General features: G+C 36.8%; 1 pseudogene; it reads right to left on the bottom strand.

Moving 5' to 3' along the window:
• Positions 1–200: 200 nt before the first annotated feature.
• LOC148117826 (cytochrome c oxidase subunit 8A, mitochondrial pseudogene) lies at positions 201–666 on the bottom strand (annotated as a pseudogene).
• Between the last annotated feature and the right edge of the window lie 18978 nt (positions 667–19644).

Genomic DNA, 19644 nt, shown 5'->3' with positions numbered 1-19644 from the left:
CATTTTCCAACTTTGTGGCATATAAACTTTCGTAATAAGATCTAATGATTCTCTGAATTTCCAGTGTGTCTGTTGTTATGTCCCCCTTTTCATTTCTGATCTTATTAATTTGGTGTTCTCTCTCTGCCGTTTGATTAGTTTGGCTAGAGGTTTGTCAATCTTGTTGATTTTCTCCAAGATCCAACTTTTTGTTTCATTGATTTTTTTTTCAAGATTTAAACAAACTTTATTGTTACAAGGGGGACCCCACCAAGCAGCAGCAATATGTGTGGTCCCAGTTGTCACCATGGAAACATCGAGAGGTCATGACTGCAGAAGAGGTGACTGGAATTGAATGGCATGATCCCAGGGAAGGCCAGCAGGAATGCAGGAAACATGATCAAGATGGGCTGGCAAGGGTGGTCAAGTCACAGGAGGGAGGAAGCTCCCTTCACTCCTGCTTCTTGTAGCTCTCCAGATGCGACAGGACCCAGCCCGCAGGCAGGAGGCAACAGAGGAAGCAGGAAGTGAGCCCAACGGTGACATCCACGACCCCGATCTACTCCCGCGGCGGCTTCGAGTGGACCTGAGCGCGCGGCACCATGAGCCGCCGGGCCGAACCGGTCAGGCCCCTCAGTAGCAGTGGCGTCAGGACAGACATGATAGCGCGCCAGACCAAAGATGAGGACCAGCCTGTTTCATTGATTTTTTGGATTGTTTTCTGTGTTTCTATTTTGTTGATTTCAGCCCTCAGTTTGATTATTTCCAGTCTTCTACTCCTCCTGGGAAAGTCTGCTTCTTTTTTTTCCAGAGCTTTCAGGTGTGCTGTTAAGTCTCCAATGTGTGCTTTCTCCACTTTCTTTAATTGGGCACTTAGTGCTATGAACTTTCCTCTTAGCACTGCTTTCATTGTGTCCCATAGGTTTGATCATGTTGTGTCTTTATTTTCATTAAATTCAAGGAAGACTTTAATTTCTTTCTTTATTTCTTCCTTGACCCAGGGATGATTCAGTAGTTGACTCTTCAACTTCCACGCGTTTGTAGGCTTTCCGAGGTTTGAATTGTTATTGAATTCTAACTTTATTCCGTGGTGATCCGACAAGACACAGGTGGTTACTAATATTTTTTTGTATCTGTGGAAGTTTGCTTTGTTACCAAGTATGTGGTCAATTTTTGAGAAGGTTCCATGAGCTGCAGAGAAGAAGGTATATTCTTTCCTATTTGGGTGGAATGTTCTATAGATATCTGTTAAGTCCATTTGATTCATTACCTCTAATAATTCTCTTATTTTTCTGTTGAGTTTCTGTTTGATTGACCTGTCCATTGGTGAGAGAGGTGTGTTGAAGTCTCCTACTATTAGTGTGTGTGGTTTGATGACTGCCTTGAGTTCTAAAATTTTTTTCTATTACATAAGTGGGTGCTTTTATATTAGGGGCATAGATATTCAGGATTGAGACTTCCTCCTGATGAATTGTTCCTGTTATGACTATGAAATGTCCATCTCCATCTCTTCTGATTGATTTTAGTTTGAAGTCAATTTTGTTAGATATTAGAATGGCCACACTCACTTGTTTCTTAGGTCAATTTGCTTGGAAAACCTTTACCCAAACCTTTACTCTGAGTAGATGTCTGTCTTTGTGGTTGAGGTGTGTTTCTTGTAAACAGCAGAATGTTGGATCCTGTTTTCGTATCCAATCTCTTAGTCTGTGCCTTTTATAGGTGAGTTGAGTCCATTAATATTAAGTGATATTAATGACCAGTGGTTGTTGATTCCGGTTATTATTTTGTGTGTGTGTGTGTGTGTGTGTGTGTGTGTGTGTGTGTGTGTGTAGTAGAGTTTGTGTGTTTCTCTTCTTTGAGTTGTGGTTGTGAAGGGTCGCTAGATGTCTGGGTTATTATAGGCAGCGATGGCAATGTTGGATTCCTTGGGTTCCGATTTTCCTTCTATTACTTTCTGTAAGGCTGAATTTGTGGCTACGAATTGTTTAAATTTATTTTTATCCTGTAATATTTTGTTTTCTCCGTTGATAGTGAACGATAGCTTGGCTGGGTATAGTAGTTTGGGTTTGCATCCATGGTCTCTTATTTTCTGCAGTACCTCTATCCAGGATCTTCTGGCTTTCATGGTTTCCAAAGTGAAGTCCGGTGTAAGCCTGATAGGTTTACCTTTATAAGTTACTTGACCTTTTTCCCTATAGCTCTTAATATTCTTTCTTTAATCTGTATGTTTTGTGTTTTGATTATTATATGGCGAGGGGATGTTTTGTTTTTTTTTTTGATCAAGTCTATTCGGTGTTCTGTATGCTTCTTGAACCTTCATAGGAATATCATTCTTTAGATTGGGAAAGTTTTCTTCTATAATTTTGTTGAATATATTTTTTGGGCCTTTGATCTGCAGTTCTTCTCCTTCTTCAATCCCTATTATTCTTAGATTTGTTTTTTTTATTGTGTCCCAGATTTCTTGAAAGTTTTGTGAAGAGAATTTTTTGGGTTTGCCATTTTCTTTGACCAGAGCGTTTATTTTGCCTATGGTATCTTCAGAATCTGAGATTCGTTCTTCTATTTCTTGTATTCTATTGGTTATGCTTGATTCTGTAGTCTCCGTTCGTTTACCTGGGTTTTCCATATCCAGCCAGTTCTCGGTTTGTGTTTTCTTCATTACAGTTTTCAATTCTTGAACTGTTTCCTTTACCTGTTTGATTGTTTTTTCTTGGTTTCTCAGGGTATCATTCACGGATTTACTTATTTCTTCAAACTTATTGTTATACTTCTAATCCAATTCTTTAAGGGAGTTATTCATATCCTGTTTAAGGGACTCTATTGCTTTCATAATGGCACTTTTTTCCACTTCTTCTGGATTAAGGTTTTCCAGTCCTTCTATTGTAGAGTCATTGGGATCTGGTGTTTTCATATTGTTTTTCAGATTGTTGGATGAGGTCTTGCCTTGGCGTCTGCCCATCTCTTCCTTCAAATGCTCTCTATTGGATCTTCTGGTACCGGGTCAGGTTCCCTGGATGGAAGCCCTCTAATTGCCCTCTGCTGGATGGAAGCTGGGTGGGCAGGCAGGAGAGCTTAGCAGGGTGGAGCCAGCACTGCAGGGTGACCTGGGAGTCTATGGGGTCAGTGAGAGTCTGAGCTCCTCCTCGCTGGGCCAGAAGAAAACTCACCCCTCCACCAAAAAATTCTTAACACAAAACATTCAGGAAATCTGGGAAACCATGAAAATACCAAACCTAAGAATAATAGGAGTAGAAGAAGGAGAAGAATTACAGCTCAAAGGCCCAGAAAATATATTCAAAAAATTATAGAAGAAAACTTTCCCAACCTAAATACCTAAAAAGTATATTCCTATGAAGGTACAAGAAGCATACAGAACACCAAATAGACTGGATCTTAAAAAGAAAAATCCCCTCGCCATATAATAATCAAAACACAAATCATACAAAATAAAGAAAGAATATTAAGAGCTGCAAAGGAAAAAGATCAAATAACATATAGAGGTAAACCTATGACACTTACACCTGACTTTTCAATGGAAACCATGAAAGCCAGAAGGTATTGGAAAGATATGATGCAGACACTAAGAGACCATGGATGCAAGCCCAGACTACTATACACAGCAAAGCTTGCCTTCACCATTGATGGAAAAAACACGATATTCTAGGACAAAAACAGATTTAAACAATACATAGCCACAAACCCAGCCTTACAGAAAGTACTAGAACGAAAACCACAAACCATGGAAGGCAACAACACCTATAATCACACGGATATCTGACAACCCTCCACCAGCACAATTCAAAGAAGGGAAACACTACCACCAAAAAGATAAATGTGGAGTTAACAACTACTTGTCATTAATATCACTTAATATCAATGGACTCCATTCACGTATAAAAAGGCACAAAGTTAAGAGATTGGATGTGAAACAGGGTCTAAAATTCTTCTATTTACAAGAAACACACCTCAACCTCAAAGACAGACACTACCTCAGAGTAAAGGTTTGGGAAACTGTTTTCCAATCAAATGGACCAAAGAAACAAGTGGGTGTGACCATACTAATATCTAACAAAATTGATTTCAAACTAAAGTCAATCAGAAGAGATGGAGAAGGACACTTTATACTCATAACAGGGGTAATTCATCAGGTGGAAGTCTCAATCCTGAGTATCTATGCCCTTAATATAAAGCACCCATATATGTAAAAGAAACATTACTAGAACTCAAGGCATACATCAAACCTCACACTCTAATAGCAGGAGATTACAACACTCCTCTCTCACTAATGGATAGGTCAACCAGACAGAAACTTAACAGATAAGAGAATAAACAGATGGAATTAACCAAATGGACTTAACAGACATCTATAGAACATTCCACCCAAACAGAAAAGAATATACCTTCTTCTCAGCATCTCATGGAACCTTCTCAAAAATTGATCACATAATCGGTAACAAATCAAACATTCACAGATACAAAAAAAATATAGTAACCACCTATGTACTATCGTATCACCATGGAATAAAGTTAGAATTCAACAACAAATCTATCCCCAGAAAGCCTACAAACACATGGAAACTGAACAGTTAACTACTGAACCATCACCGGGTCAAGAAAGAAATAAAGAATTTAATTAAAGTCTTCCTTGAATTCAATGAATATAAAGACACAACAAACTCAAACCTATGGGACACTTGAAAGCAGTTCTAAGAGGAAAGTTCATAACACTAAGTGCCCACATAAAGAAAACTGAAAAAGCTCACATCAGTGACTTTGCAGCACACCCGAAAGCTCTAGAAAAAAAAGAAGCAGACTCACCCAAAAGGAGTAGAAGACTGGAAATAATCAAACTGAAGGCTGAAATCAACAAAAGAAAACAAAAAAAAACAATCCAAAGAATCAATGAAACAAAAAGCTGGTTCTTGGAGAAAATCAACAAGATTGACAAACCCCTATCCAAATTAATCAAATGGCAGAGAGAGAGCACGCAAATTAACAAGATCAGAAATGAAAAGGGGGACATAACCACAGACACAGAGGAAATTCAGAGAATCATTAGATCTTACTACAAAAGCCTGTATGCCACAAAATTAGAAAATGTGAAAGAAATGGACATATTTTTAGATAAGTACCATATACCAAAATTAAATCAAGACCCGGTGAACAATTTAAATAGACCTGTAAGTCATGAGGAATTAGAAGCTTTCATAAAAAACCTCCCAACAAAAAAAGACCAGGACCAGATGGTTTCAATGCAGAATTCTACAAGAACTTCCAAGAAGACCTACTACCTATACCCCCTAATGTGTTTCACAAAATAGAAACAGAAAAGTCATTGCCAAACTCCTTTTATGAAGCTACAGTTACCCTGATAACAAAAGCACACAAACACTCAACCAAGAAAGAGAATTACAGACCAATTTCATTCATGAACATTGATGCAAAAAAATCTCAATAAAATTCTGGCAAATAGAATCCAAGAACACATTACAAAAATTATTCATTATGATCAAGTAGGCTTCATCCCAGAGATACAGGCCTGGTTCAACATATGAAAATCAATCAATGTAATCCATCACATAAATAAACTGAAAGAAAAAAAATATGATCATTTCATTATAGGCTGAAAAAGCATTTGACAAAATTCAACACTCCTTTATGATAAAGGTCTTGGAGAGATTAGGGATACAAAGTTCATACCCAAATATAATAAAAACAATATACATCTATTATATAGCTAACATCAAATTAAATGGAGAGAAACTTAAAGCTATTCCACTAAAATCACGAACAAGACAGGGCTGTTCACTCTCTCCATACATCTTCAAAATAGTGCTTGAAGTTCTAGCAATAACAATAAGACAACATAAGGAGATCAAGGGGATTCAAATCAGAAAGGAAGAAGTCAAACTTTTGTTATTTTCAGATGATGTGATAGTGTACATAAGCAACCCCCAAAACTCTACCAAAGACCTCCTACTGCTGATAAACACCTTTAGTAATGTGGTAGGATACAAGATCAACTCCAAAAAATTAGTAGCCTTCCTATACACAAAAAACAAAGAAGTAGAGAGGAAAATCAGAGAAAAATCACCTTTCATGATAGCCACTAATAGCATAAAGTATCTTGGGGTAACACTAACCAAGAAAGTGAAAGATCTGTTTGACAAGAACTTTAAGACTTTGGAAAAAGAAATTGAAGAGGATACCAGAACAGGGAAGGATCTCCCATACTATTGGATGGGTAAGATCAACATAGTAAAAGTGGCAATTCTACAAAAAGCAATCTGTAGATTCAATGCAATCCCCATCAAAATCCCAACAAAATTCTTCACAGACCTTGAGAAAACAATAATCAACTTTATATGGAAAAACAAAAACCTCAGGATAGCCAAAACAATCCTATACAATAAAAGTACTTCTGGAGGCATTACCATCCTTGACTTCAAACTCCATTAAAGAGCTACAGTAATGAAAACAACTTGGTATTGAAATTAAAACAGAGATGTTGACCAATGGAATCAAATAAAAACATGGATATCAATCTACAAACCTATGAACACCTGATTTTCGACAAAGGAGCTAAAATTATACAATGGAAGAAAGAAAGCATCTTTAACAAATGGTGCTGGCATAACTGGATGTTAACCTGTAGAAGAATGAAAATAGATCCATATCTATTACCATGCACAAAACTCAAGCCCAAATAAATTAAAGAACTCAATATAAATCTGACCACATTGAACCCGATAGAAGAGAAAGTGGGAAATAGTCTGCAACACATGGGCACAGGAGACCACTTCCTACGTATAACCCCTATTGCAAAGATAAGTGCAACAATGAATAAATGGGGACCTCCTGAAACTGAGAAGCTTCTGTAATGCAAAGGACACTGTAATTAGGACAAAAGCAATCTACTGAATGGGAAAAGGTCTTACCACATCAGACAAAGGTATGATCTCCAAAATATATAAAGAACTCAAGAAACTAGACATTGAAACTCTAATTAACGCAATTAAAAAAATAGGGTACTGAACTGAACAGAGAATTCTCAACAGAAGAGGTTCAAATGGCCAAAAGACACTTAAGGTCATGTTCAACCTCCTTAGCAATCAGGGAAATGCAAATCAAAACAACGTTGAGATACCATCTTACACCTGTCAGAATGGCTAAAATCAAAAAACACCAATGGTAGCCTATGTTGGAAAGGATGTGGAGTAAGGGAACACACATCCATTGTTGGTGGGAATGCAAACTTGTGCAGCCACTGTGGAAATCAGTGTGGCGGTTTCTCAGGAAACTGGGAGTCAACCTCCCTCAGGATCCAGCAATACCACTCTTGGGAATATACCCAAGAGATGCCCAATCATACTACAAAATCATTTGTTCAACTATGTTCATTGTAGTACTATTTGTATTAGTCAGAACCTGGAAACAACCTAGGTGCCTCTCAATAGAAGAATGGATAAAGAGGTGCGGCACATATATACATTAGAGTTCTACTCAGTGGTAAAAAAGAATGACATCTTGAATTTTACATGCAAATAGATGAAAATAGAAAACACTTTACTGAGTAAAATAACCCAGACCCAAAAAGAGGAATATGGTATGTACTCACTCATAAGTGGATCCTAGCCATAAATAAAGGACATTGAGCCAATAATTCCTGATCCTAGAGAATGTAAATAAGAAGATGAACCCAAACAAAAACATATATTTATTTTCCTGAATATTGGAAGTAGACAGGATTGCCTACCAGGCAAAAGTTTGGAGCTCAGGTGTCGGGTGGGATTGGGGAAATGGGTGATGGAGAGGGAGAAGGGGAGATGGGGAGGGAGAAGGGGAGGATTGGGGAGAGCTTGGGGGAATGGGATGGTTGAGATGGACTAAGGGTGAATATGGAAGCAGGGAAAAAGATATCTTAATTAAGGGAGTCATTTTAGGGTTGGCAAGAGACTTGACTTTAGAGGAGTTCCCAGGTGTCCATGGAGATGTCCCAAGCTAGGTCCTTGGGCAGCAGAGGAGAGGGAGCCTGAACTAGCCTTGTCCCTTATCTTGCATATCACCATAAAACCTTCATCCGGTGATGGGTGGAGATAGAGACAGAGACCCACATTGGAGCTCTGGACTGAGCTCCCAAGTCCAGAGGAAGAGCAGACAGAGAGAGAACATGAGCAATGAAGTCAGGACAGTGAGGGGTGTGTCCACCCTCTGGGACAGTGTGACTGATCTAATGGGAGCTCACCAAGGCCAGCTGGTCTGGGACTGAATGAGCATGTGATCAGACCGGACTCAGAGTGTGGCTGACAATAAGGGCTGACTGAGAAGCCAATGATAATGGCATTGGGTTATGATTCTACTAAATGTATTGGGATCCTAGTCTGTTTGGATGCACACCTTCCTATGCCTGGATGGAGTGGGGAGGGCCTTAGACTTCTTACAGGACAGTGCAACCTGACTTCTCTTAGGACTGGAGAGGGAGTGAGAGGAGTGGGAAGGAAATGAGAGGAGGGGAGGAAGTGGAAATTTTTAATAAATAAATAAAAAATAAATAAATAAATAAATAAATAAATCGAATCTAAGCTCTAGCCAAAAAGTTCCCCTAATGGGTCAACCTCACAAGCACTAGCATGTAACTCTATAACATGTAAGCCACTATTCAAAAGACAAGTGTATTCGGCCAGCTGAACTGTACACATGACAGTTGTGTAGCCCAATCTACAAATTTAGATTTACAAATCATATAAATTTCTACTCAGATAATTACTGTATAAATCTCTATGTGTTTAAGGTAGATGCATTTGGTTATTGAATGTTTCTTCAAATTATTGAATGTCTATCTTGGTTCCCAGTGAAAATATACATTACCATGTTATTGGATATTCACTCCTTATATGTGATCTGAGAACTGCAATAGTGGTTGCTCAAATATCCCACTTTCTTGTTGAGGTGCTGGGGTTCTTTTGCAACTTAAACACCTGTGTTAGCAAAATAAATAAACATGGAATCTCAGTAGCAACCATCACATTTTTACACAGATGACCTCAGCTTCTGGAATTCAGCACAGTTCTCTGGAACCGGAGGACTTTTCTCTAACCATTGTCTACCACTACCAATCATTATTTTCCATTAAGGTTGAGGCTTTTGTTTTGTTTTGTTTTTATTTTTGTTTTTTTTGTAGAGGAACAAAAATTTTATTTTTTTCCCATGTTCTCAACAGTTTCATAAGTAAAACAAAATGGTTGAAGATTTATAAGATAAGAATTGTCACTCATTCAGTTAAGAAATGGTCCTATGTATAACATGCCACACAGTCTCCTCTGAGTATTTGGCTGTTAGCAAAAAAACAAAGTCCATGCTTTTTTGGAACTTATATTCTGTAGAAACATGAAATAAGAAGCAACAAATAAATGCAATATCATTCTCTAATGCTTTCTTTACTGAAATTAATTAATAGAAGGAGATAAATGGTGATAATCTCTCTTAATATATGGCACTTGAGAAGAGATATGAATAAAATAAAGTCTTTGGAAAGGAAAATCAGTACAATAGCCTTCAGGTCGGCTGAAGTTGGCTAGATTCATGACTACCAAGAAGGCTAGTGTGATTGGAGCTGAGAAGACAGTGGCGAAAATGTCATGCAGAAGTCAGTAAAGAAATATGGTTTTATTTTCTTTCTTTCCACTCCAATCCACTTTCAGAATCAGCACCCCAATGACAATAGAAAGAAAAACGATGTTGAAATAAAAATGGGAAGGAATTGAGCAACTTAACTTCTCTAGTGAATTTCTGGTTCAGGAAATCTTAGAATTTTGATTTTGGATAATTGAAAGAAGGCTTTGAGTCAAGTAAAAACACAGATAAATCTTCAGAAAATTAAGCCATATGGAAAGGGCAGTTCTCCAAATGATGAATTCCATCAGTTCACTTTTATAAGATTCTTGAAATTATGGGATTGTGGAAATACAGAATTGATCTGTTTCTGCCAGTGAAGGCAGAAGGGATGGGCACATGCTGGAGTGAAGCAGGCATGCCTGTAATATAACACTCTAGATTATTGTTCTGACCAGAGTGCTCTACCATAATTACTAATGCCTATATTCTTTGTGTGTCTTTGTTATTAGACAAGGACACAGATGTCAGCCTAGCCTGGCATAGAACAAACATACTATGTTGTCATGCCTCCTCTAGATTTCACTGCACAATCCTTCTTTCTTAACTTTGCTCATGTTTCCATGACAGGCATTTGCACCAAGCTCAGCTGGGTGACATTTGACATGGTGTTCTTCTTGTGGTTTCACACTTTATTACCTCTGTGGCACACTAGCATCCAAGGAGATTGCCCATGAGACTTCTACCAATGTCAGGGAAATTAATAATTACCTCAAATGCTATAGGGAAAAAATTCACTCAAAGAAATATTGTTTCTAGTCTTATTATATTTCTAAAACTTGAATTTGAACAGAATGGCTCTTGTATGCCTACTAATTTGTTGATAGTCACATAGTGTAGTAGGGAGGCCGCTTGTCTGTTCCCAGTCACTTAGCCCCAAAATAATCACACCAAAACTGTATTATTTAAATCACTGCTTGGCCCATTAGCTCTAGCTTCTTATTGGCTAACTCTTATATATTAATTTAACTCATTTCTATTAACCTATGTATTGCCATGCATCTGTGGCTTATCGGCTAAAGTTCTGTCTGCCTCTGGCTGGACTACATGGCTTTTCTCTGACTCTGCCTCCTTTCTTCCAGCATTCACTTTAGTTTTCCCCACCTACCTAAGGTCTGCTATAGGTCCAAAGCAGTTTCTTTATTCATTAATGGTAATCACAGCATACAGAGGGAAATCCCACATCACATAAGTAATGAAATATCACCAAGAGGTAACTTCCCATTGTACAGAAAAATTAATAGTGTTGCAGGCTAAAAAAATTTGTCTTCCAAAGATTTTGTCCCCAGAATTCATTTTCTTAAGGCCTGAAATCTTGAAAGTTATCTTCTTTCATCATTTCCTCAGTGGTGAAACATCTAATTCTTGAAGCTGAAGTTCTGAATGAGCAGCTAAGAGAATACACTGCTCTCTCAGTGGTTCTTTCTATTTGTTCTTTTCAAATTTTACTAGTTGCTCTGCTGGTGTTTTTAGAAATTTTATACAGTGAGTTTTATTAAAAGCTTCCAAGCTTAAATTGCATTTATATAATCCCATGGAATGAGAGTTCTTTTGTTAAAAAGGTCAAATATTATGGTAAAATCAGTCTAAACTATTAAACTGATTGGAAAATTAATCATACATATATTCATAATACAATCATGCCTTATTTTTGTTAAAGAAGACTGAATAGCATAATAGGAAACTTTGTTTTTATTCCTTAAGCACAATAAAGAAACACTGCACATGTGTGAAGCAAGAGTTGTCACAATTCGTGTCTTAACCAATAAATCTACTCTACTCAACTATTATAAACCACTTAGTTATAGTGTTCTAATATGAAATTTAAAATTAATTCTTATTTCACAACTTTAGATAAGTATTTACAGGTAACACTGACATAAATGAACATTTCCTAAATTTAGCAACTGTTACAATTTCTCGACTTTTGCTGGGTGCTAATGATATTCCCACAGAATCATGTATTGAAGTGCATGTTAGGGTTCAATGAATCCTGCCAAAGCTTCATCTTGTGATATCATTATAGGTTAATCATTTTGCAAAGCCAAAAATGGTAAATTAATGTGAAACAGTAAACAAAACAAAACAGCCGCAATAACCACCACCAACAACAAAGAATAAAGAAAACCACCACCACCATAAACAACAAAAAAACCTACCTCTTTCTCAGGTATCTAGTTGTTTCTAGGCATCCTCAGTAATTGTTGATGGGTTATTTATTCAGATGAGCTATAAATGACACCCAAGTTCTCTAGGGATCTGCTTTTAGGTTAGCATCAAAATTTACTTCTGTATTGTGATTGCATTAAAAGTTTTCTAAGAGTTTTGGATAAGAGAAACCTTAATTTCTCTTCATCTTAATTCCTTTGCAGAACCTGCTTGACTTTTGGTTCTGTTTTTATCTTGTGTCAGAGTTAAAATTTTATTCTTTATGCTCTAAATGTTCTCTATCACTAACTTTGTTTTTAACTTGCCATTCAATTGTTGTTTTCTTTTGCTATATCACTGTGCTCAAGGCAATTTTATTAATATTTATCACGTAGGCTACAATTTTAACCCTATAGCACAGTATGATGCTATTAATTATTATCATTATTAATAGAATTATATTATAAATTAATAGTATTATTATTAATATTACTGTTGTATTCTTGAAACACATGAGGAAAGAGGAGTCCATGAAAAGAATCTGCCCTTTTGCCTGGATCGTATCTACTACTACGAATAGCCATGGTTTCTATTAGGCACTGATTTTGTCTGGGATTTGATTGGCTCTTAAATATTTTTTCATTGAAGTCATAGGGTTTAGTTTCATATAAATAAATATATACAATATATGATGACATAAAATTTCAAATCTCAGTGCAAAAAGCTATTAGATATTAAGGTGTTTTATCGTTTAGGAAAGGAGACAGAATGAGGAGATAAATATTTTAAACCCTGAGTGTACACACATATGAGTGTACAAGTATAGGGATAAATGAGTGTGTATATGTAGGTTTATATTTGAGTCTATATGTCTCTATGGACATATGTAAATACATAGTCTTTGCATTAATAGTTTAGATTTAACCCTAAGTAATTTTCTTTGAAGTTTTTAACTACTGGAATATTTATTTCATGAGTAAAATAAAATTTCACCACCACAATTTGAGTATTTTTTAATATAAATTTCAAAATTTCCAAAGCAGCACACATGGAAATACTCACTTCTGTTTCTTTCATTTTGATTATTCCTTAGTCACAGAGAATATCTCTTACAGTTGCTGTAAATATATTAGCTTTTTCTAATTTCTCTTTTGAAGACTGAAGTCAGCGGTTTACTTTTCTACAAGCTACAAGGCAATGTGTTATCTTCCACTGTGTCAATGTACGTTGTATTTATTCTTCCAAGGTAAAAGTAGACTTTATGAAATAAATGCCATGACTAAGGCATTTTGTCACTTAAACTCATCACTTTACAGATATCTGTTCATGTAAACCATGGGGCAACTATGTTACTCATAAATAGGTTAATGATGTAATCTACAGATGTTAAAATATGAAACAATTTCTAAAACATTAAAAAATAAACTAACCTTAATATAGTTAAGAGTCATACAATGTTTGATAAAGAAAGAAACATGTCTTTACTTGGGTATTTGTTCTTTTAGAAGGTCATTTAAAGTTTTTAATCAATATTATACAACACATTATTAAGCTATAAGGATTTACAAATCAGTATGTTCCTTTAAAAAGTTCCCAGTTGTCCAAGGGGATGTCCCCAGCTAGGTCCTTGGGCAGCAGAGGAGAGGGTGCCTGAACTTGCCTTGTCCCATAGCCACACTAATGAATATCTTGAATATCACCATCAAACTTTCATCTGGCAATGGACAGAGATAGAGACAGAGATCCACATTGGAGCACTGGACTGAGCTCCCAAGGTCCAGATGAAGAGCAGATGGAGGGAGAACATGAGCAAGGAAGTCAGAGCCCTGGGGGGTTCATCCACCCACTGAGATGATGTGACTGATCTAATGGGAGCTCACCAAGGCCAGCTGGAATGGAACTGAACGAGCATGTGATCAAAGCGGACTCTCTGAATGTGGCTGACAATGAAGGCTGACTGAGAAGCCAATGATAATGGCACTGGGATTTGATTCTACTGCATGTACTAACTTTTTGGGATCCGAGTCTGCTTGGATGCACACCTTCCTAGGCCTGGGGGGTAGGGTGAAGGGCCTTGGACTTCCCACAAGACAGGGTACCCTGCCTTCTCTTAGGACTTGAGGCAGATCGGGAGAGGGAGTGGGGGGAATGAGAGGGAAATGGGAGGAGGGGAGGAGGTGGAAATTTTGAATGGTATTATTTATAAAGCAATTAAAAAAAATAAAAAGATTTTCCACAAAATTTGATGAGGAAAATAAATTCCAGTGTAAGAATAGTAGCAAACTACTGTCTACAGTAAGCACGTTTTGCTAAGTCCTTTTATCATTTTAATTCCAAAGTGTCACTGGAGAAAGATTTTCATCCAATTATTGAATCTAAAACTGCCAGGGCTAAGGGAGGTGTTGCATTGACAAAAGTTGTCTTTGAACCACTCTGTGCTTCATTATCCTTCAACCACACTGTCAAATTTCTTCACATTTAGAATTCACATTCTAGTGAGTAGCATTTAAGTACATTAATTGGTTACACTGTAATTTCTGGCTAGACTCATATGAACAAAGAACTGTTACTGATGGCTCATTCACAGAGTTATTCCCTTTTGTGTAGTTGGCTCAGAGATTCCCTCCAGATTTCTCTATCATCACCTACACAGCTCTCCCACTGGCTATAAAATACTGCAGCAGCTTGTAGGTAATTGATCAGACAAGTGAACTGTAAAATATTCATTTTCTACTTCAACAGCTAGATAAATCTCTTGGGAAGAGGATGAAAATATTGCTTATGCACATCAGGGTCAGTAGAGTAATAGCAAGGTTGCTGATAAGCAGGGGTCCACTACGGAGCTAATACTTAATTCAGTGCCTTGCCAGGGACAGAGCAAGCAGCCTACCTTGCCTGAAGCTACAAGTCTCATTATGTACTGAACCTGAGGCATCAACATCGGTGCCCCAGTCATGTTGCTCAAAGGATGGAGCTTCCTCTTTTAATTAATCAGGTTCATCTCAGCATAACATGCCAAATAGCCAATTAACACTTAGCTACTGTAACCAACATGCTAAACACTAAATTGCTAATGAAATGAGAATGAAGGAAAGTAACTGTGCAAAGGATGATGGGAATACAGGTTGACTGAATTTTTAATAGTGTCTGTATTTTTTAATTCTTCTTCTTTGGTTTCTCTGCCAACTTTTCACTTGAATGCCAAGCTGCTTTAATTGGAAGTTGTCAGATGTAGACCCCATTCTGAATAGATAAGCCATGGCAAAAGTAGCACATGATTTAATTTTATATGTGTATAGTTTCGATAGTGAATAATGCTAAAAGGCAATTTGCCCTGCCTTTGTCCCTGTTCCCACTCTTATCCAGATTTTCAAGAAGTCTCAATCAGTAAAATATAAATTTGAATTCAAGAGATTCTAGAAGCATCACTTTTTAAAAGAAACTTGTGCAGATATAGGTACTATAGTTACTAAGATATTCTTTTCTGTATTACTTCAATTTGTATTTTTGGTTTCAAGCTCCTTTCTTTCTTTACCTGTAGCAAATGCTTGTATTCCCTTCTCTTTTGATGCCTGTGGAAGTGAGCAGAAAAAGGAAAACTATTCTGATTCTTTGCTGTTGTTCTCCCTGCTCTATTGAGTATTAGAATTTTTTTGACTTATCCTGATGAGATATTGTTTGATAGGAAATAAAAATAAATTTTTTTTCACACCTTGCATGCTCTTAATTGGAATAGACTTCTGTAAAGATATATTAGCAAAACAAAGAGTATATTATTAACATGTATAATACCAAAAAGACATGGTAGTGACTGAGGGCATGGTGTGAGTAATTCTCACAGAAATGGCTCCAATTTTCACCTTAAATAGCATCTTTATTAAGGAATACTAATTTTTAATTGATGTGACAAGACAAAGTAAAATGAATTCACATCTTTAAGGAAAAAAATCATGGAGAGATAGGTAAATTTCAGGTAATATTAAGTACATACAGTTTGGTAACATAGATGCCTCTGGTGCCAACTTCAAGCCAGTTGGGGTCTAGAGCTCTCCTCAATGCTGCCTAACCTTTGTCTTTGTTGTCTGAGAAGCTGGTAGGGGCCTAGCATTGTTCAAAGTTCTGTTTTCTTTTTAAATAAATAAAGGAACTGAAAGCCTCTGTGCATTTGCTGCTTCTTTACTGTCTTCTGCTCAAAACAATTCTTTTGCCAGGGAGTCATAATTGACATGACAAGGCCTAACAGTCTCTCCATGTTCTCCCTTTGACAAGTGGCTGTAGGTGGTGATCAGTGGAATGCCCTTCTGTGTCTTGTTCTCAGCTACCTTTGCTTTCTGTGGACCTCCATTGAACAGACATCATTGAAGAAATACCAGCAAGACATTATACGGTTTTTCAAATCCCACTTGACTCTGAGATAAACACACATTACTCCTATTTATACCACCATCTAAGGTCTGTCATCATCATTTACAATTTCCTCTCACCCACAAGTACAGTGAAGATATTTCTATTATGAAATTACATAGCAGTGTGTGTGAGTATGATGCCTTCCTCCTAACTCTCTTCCTGACTTCTAATAAGGTAATATACTGTGTGGATGGAATAGTTGCAGAAAATGTGTCAGTTTTGACAACAATTAGTGTTTTGTTTCCATTGTTTTGTCTTTTATGTTTATGCTGTTGTTATTAATATTGCTTATTTTCTTTTTCTAGCTTCAAGCTACTCCGGTAATCCAAAGACAATATGAAAATGTACAATCTGTATCCTTAGCATGAATTTAGTTTCTGCCGAAAAGCCTAATTGAAAGTCAAAAAGCAATCAGGAAACTTCTAAACTCCACTTGGCTATATTCCTTTGACAAAGGACTATTGGAAAGATGGTTAAAACCAAGGGCTTCTTATTGGAACGTGTATCTGGATGGCAAGAGACGTGTTAGAGTCTGTGAATATGCTCTCTGGTAATGGAGTTCTATGAAGTACCACTGCTTTCTCTCTCTGCGTGCTTCACAGCTTAGTTCAGCACAGTCACACAACTAACTAATTTTTGTTCTCTTTCACCATGCTTGTTTTCATAGACACAGACACACATAGATGAGTAAAACATTTTCTAACTATTTTGGTGATACTTTATTATATTCTATAAAGATTATTAAGAGTCAAACAATTATATTTTCAGCCCAGTTTGTCAGAAAACGATAGAAATGTTCTTACATTGTTGCAAAAAATAAAAACAAATGAGAATTAAAACATGAATGAAGTAGTTTCTGTGTTTTCCTGTTCCGCGCTAGCATCTCGCCTGCAAGAACCACACGGGACACAGGATTCTTCTGCAGAAATAGCTTTAATGCCCCTTGGGAGAGCGAGCATCAGCCAACATGGCCGGGGACCCAAATATGAAGGAAGCCATCCCTTATATATGAAACAGACCCTACTTCAGACGTGTCACTCTTGGATTGGTCCGCTGCTCCCAGTCCTAGGTGATGCCTCGGGAGTAGGCAGGGACGCAGTAGTGGAAAGTTACCAACACCTGTGCGCTTTCTTGCTCACCTGGCGGTGCAGCGCCATCTTATGGTGGAGAGTGTGGTTGCGGCCCCCCACATTTTCCCAATTGGAGATCAAAGTCCAGTAGCTAGAGAAAACGTTGAAAATTGCTTGAGTCAGTTCTAAAACAGAGGGATGAGTGGCCGTTCGATTGACACCTAACTCAATCTGCTGAAGGTAACTTATCTTTCCTTCTTCAAAGTGTTCTGAACTTTTTTTTTATTGAAATTTAAGTGCCACTTGTATAATTAAAAGTGTTGAGCTGATAAAAGCCACAATCATCTAGAAATCTGTGTATCAGTACAGTACGGACAGTGAGCTCTCCGCCATCATTCCAACTAGAAGTCGTATAGTGACTGCTTCCCCTCCCCCTTTTTATTTCAAGTCTACTTTTCAATTATTTTATAATGAGCATGGAGATGTCTTCTAAAAGAAAGTCAATATTAAATTTAATTACATTTCCTCTAGGAGTCCTAAATGTGACTAAGATGTGGTCACACTTTAGAGCTCTTTGGAAAAGGCTAATAGTCAGCTTATGATGTACTTTGTAGTAGAAGATTGTCAGTATCTTGTTGTCGGCAGAGCCGTGGCTTCCTGGGGAAGACAAATTAAACACCACAGGTTTTTAATACTAACAAAAGGAGATCTAAAAGAGATACAACAGTGGGGGTACAAATTCAGAAGGAATAAAATAAGGTAAATGAAATCAGTTTCTTAGAACAGGGCAGTGGCTCAGCAGTCAATGCAAATTTTAAGTTTCTCTTACACGTTACCTTCTTATCATTGCAGTATATTCCAGATAGAACACTGACGAGTATCCACTTCCACTACAGCAGTCTACAGGCTGTTTTTGAGTGTACTATTTCAGGATAACCTCAAATCATAGAATATATACATGTTTTGAGTTTGATTTCCTTTCTACTACACAATATTTTAACAAAATAATTTTAAGCAAAGTATTTTAATTCCTTCTATAATCTTCATGTCATGATTATCATTGCAGTTTCCTTTTGAAGGTTTTAGTATAACATTTGAGGTATATAATAAAAATAATAACAGGATATATTTTCTCCTTATCAATTGAAAAAAAACTAAAAATTGACATTACAATAAAAATTCCTCCTTCTAGACTGATTGCTTTCAATTTCTTTTTAATGGTAGAATATATAATAGATTTGGTGTTTACAATTGTAGGATTTCATAATAGTTTTAGTACATCTTTCTTACTTATAAGTAACATGCATCATGCAACTAGTGCTTACATAATGGTATACTATGGAGAAGAGAAAAAGAAATAAAAAGTGTGTTAATGCTTTTAAGTACATTTTAGGTAGCATTTAAATTATAGGAAATCAAAAGAGAAGAAAAATCTATATTAAGTTTGATAAAATATGGACAGTCCAAAGTTGATAAGACAAGATTCAATTGCCTTTTCCTGGGTCTCAGTGTCTTCAGAAATAAGGCAAGTTAAAGAGGGTACGTCTGGGAGAAAGGTTCTGTGACTTACCATACAGAGAACCTAAGGGCTTTTATGGAGTGGAGGGAAGACAAGGGACTTTGTTTCTAAAGGTTTCTCAGATGCCAAAGTGAGATGCTCGGGGGGTAGCTTGCCCGGAATCCCATCAAAGCAAGCTCATATTTGACTTCATGGAAATACTTTCACATTTCTTTCAAAAGTTTTATTTTTGCATTTTCCAATATTACCTAGTTGTTCTTAGATATTCTTATAGTTGTTAAATGTAAGAGCTCAGAGACATTACATTATATTCACTATATGTCTCTTTCCCATATGATAACCCTTTTCATTCAGTACTCTTTTTCAGTGGGCCTGTACTGTTCCTGACAGCCATATCTGCCATGCGGCAAGTTTCTAGACTTGCTTCTGTCCTCTCCATCTCTCTGCTCTGGAACTGTTCATCGCCATCATGCACATGGAGAAATTATTAGTGTATTACAGACTCTGAGGAATATTGTCGCTCAGTTTACAAGGTTACATGGATCTGGCATTTTTGACGTTTATCAGGAGATGCACAGCTGAGGAAATCGATATCTTGAAATAGTTCTGACATTCAAACACTGTTGCTGGAATATTGCTAGCCCCAACACCACATCTTATTAATTACTACATTTTATATACTTTACTATACAATATAGCAAATACTAAAATACACTTTTTTCTTCAGAAATATCAGTATTTGAGGTAAGTTATGGTAAGTTATAATATTTAATTATAAAATTATCTTGTTAGTTTACATTAAAATTCAATAAATTGCTTTTTTATATTGAAATTAAATACTAATTTAGG

Source organism: Myodes glareolus, chromosome 25 (genome assembly GCF_982192425.1).
Source record: "Myodes glareolus chromosome 25, mMyoGla1.1, whole genome shotgun sequence".
NCBI lineage: Eukaryota > Metazoa > Chordata > Mammalia > Rodentia > Cricetidae > Myodes > Myodes glareolus.
Note: the sequence above shows the minus strand (reverse complement) of the source record. Positions and strands in the feature narration are given on the sequence as shown.